Raw genomic sequence first — 2030 nt, 5'->3', positions numbered from 1 at the left:
CATCTCTCCCATCATCTCCCCGGATCTCCCCAGATCTCCCCCCGTATCTCGTGCCCTAGATGCGGGATCTCTCCCATCATCTCCCCAGATCTCCCCAGATCTCCCCCGTATCTCGTGCCCTAGATGCGGGATCTCTCCCATCATCTCCCCAGATCTCCCCAGATCTCCCCCGTATCTCGTGCCCTAGATGCGGGATCTCTCCCATCATCTCCCCAGATCTCCCCATATCTCCCCGCATCTCCCCTAGATGCGGGAGAGGCGGACACACTCACACACTCACGCCGCCCACAAGTCGGACACTTGAGAGGAGGCGCGACGACCGTCGTGTGTGTGTGTGTGTGTGTGTGTGTGTGTGTGTGTGTGTGTGTGTGTGTGCGTGCGTGCGTGCGTGCGTGCGTGTGTGTGTGTGTGTGTGTGTGTGTGCGTGTGTGTGTGTGTGTGTGTGTGTGTGTGTGTGTGTGTGTGTGTGTGTGTGTGTGTGTGTGTGTGTGTGTGTGTGTGTGTGTGTGTGTGTGTGTGTGTGTGGCCGCCCTCTCGAGGTCTCGATGAGACTTGGGCGAGCTCATGGCGCACACCTCCTTGTGTCTGCCGCCCTCTGCCCCAGCCCTGACCCAACCCAACACACAGCCCCCACGCGCGCGAGACGAGAAGGGCAGGGTGTGTCTTGTGCTCCAGCCAGCGCTCGAGAGCACACACGCACTCCGCTGCATGCCCTCCATCTGCATGCAGTGCACTCCTGGCCTGGGTTCACTCACGCGCCGCTCCGAGTACCGCTGCACGATCTCCCCATCTCTCCCCATATCTCCCCAGATCTCCCCGTATCTCGTGCCCTAGATGCGGGATCTCTCCCCATTATCTCCCCGGATCTCCCCAGATCTCCCCGTATCTCGTGCCCTAGATCCATCTCTCCCCACCTCTCCCCCACCTCTCCCACATCTCTCCCCTCGTCCCGTGTACTCACGCGGCCCTCCAAGCATTGCTGCACGAGACCCGTATCTCCCCATATCTCCCCCTATCTCCGCTCCGAGCATTGCTGCACGAGACCGCACCACCACCACCACCCTGACCTCGGTGTGTGCCTCTCTCCCCCTAGGCTGCGGCCGCGGGGGCAGTCCAGTCCGCAGCAACGGCCGGAGGCGAGGCGGCAAAGGCTGGCGCCGAGGCGGCGGCTCGTGCAGCAGCCAGCGCCAGCGCGGCGCTCGCGCCAAGCGTGGCTGCAGCGCCGGGGCAGGTGGCGTCTATCCCCTACCCCCACGGTACCCGAACCCACACCGACTCCACGGTACCCCACCCATCCCCTACCCCCACGGTACTCGAACCCATCCCCGCCCACACATGGTAGGCACCCATCCCCTACCCACACGGTACCCGAACCCGGGCAGGTGCTAGGAGCGGTGGCTGATGTTGCGGCGAAGGTCGCCGCGGCGTGTCTCGCGTCCTGTGCTTGGGCGACGGGGAGCGCGCTGCCCGCGCTGCTGTCGGGGTGGGCCGCGGCGGCGGCTGGGGTGAAGTCTGCCGCCACTGTCGCTCTCCAGCTAGCTCTCGTGGTGTCTCGCCACATCTCGCCGCATCTCGCCGCACTTCGCCCCATCTCGCCACATCTCGCCACATCTCGCCATAGGCGACGGCGCTTGCCAATGCGGTCTTCGCGTCGGCCGTGACCAAGACGGCGCTCTTTGCGGCGGCGGCCGGCTCAAAGGTGCCCTCGCCACCGCCGCCCTCACCTCCACCCTCTCACTCACTCCGTCGCTCCCCCCTCCGTCGCCACCCCCGCCGTCGCCACCACATCCTTGCCCTCCCCCCACTACCAAGCCCACCCGAGCCCAGCCCCTCTCTCCACGGTACCCCAACCCATCCCCTACCCCCACGGTACCCGAACCCCCCATCTCTCCCTTCCCCCGCCCCCCTCCCCGGCCTCGCTCCCTTCCGCCGCGTTTGCTGTTCAGCACGCCGTTCTAGCAGCCGCGCCCGCCTCCGCGCCGCCCCAAGCCGAGGGGGCGTGGTGTGTGTGAGCCGTCCAAATATTTAAA

Source organism: Emiliania huxleyi (assembly GCF_000372725.1).
Source record: "Emiliania huxleyi CCMP1516 unplaced genomic scaffold EMIHUscaffold_96, whole genome shotgun sequence".
NCBI lineage: Eukaryota > Haptophyta > Isochrysidales > Noelaerhabdaceae > Emiliania > Emiliania huxleyi.
Note: the sequence above shows the minus strand (reverse complement) of the source record.